Consider the following 525-nt stretch of genomic DNA (forward strand, 5'->3'; position numbering starts at 1 on the left):
ATATCATGTCTGCATCTTGTACAGCAATTAACCACTAGGAAGAATGTATGCAATGTGTTAATTATTGAAACTGTCCTACCAATTTTATTTGAAACTGTCGCATTACTATTTGTTTCTCAAAAATTATGGGAAAAAATAGAAATATCAGCTCTGTAAACTGTTAACTTATTACATAAGTACCCTAGGGTATATTTATCCCTCCACTTCAGCCACACACTTATTTACTCAAGTTCTCATATCATCCAAAGTCAGATATAAGTGATTCTGCCAAAAAACTCATTAAACATGCTTTCAGAAGATTTCTAATTTTAAACAAAAGGTATCCATGCGGAAGAGGTTAACTATTTACAACTAACCTAAACTTCATTATCATAATAGTCAATTTCTCAGAGGATAATCTTTCAGAATCACTTGTGTTTGTACCAAAGAAATGAAGCAGCAAATTCAAAAGTGCAAAAATGATGTCTGTGTTAACAACAACAAAGTAAAGTGGCAAAAATCTCTGATTGAAATTTATGACTTATG

This window comes from Octodon degus, unplaced genomic scaffold (genome assembly GCF_000260255.1).
Source record: "Octodon degus isolate 3935 unplaced genomic scaffold, OctDeg1.0 scaffold00142, whole genome shotgun sequence".
NCBI classification, from domain to species: domain Eukaryota; kingdom Metazoa; phylum Chordata; class Mammalia; order Rodentia; family Octodontidae; genus Octodon; species Octodon degus.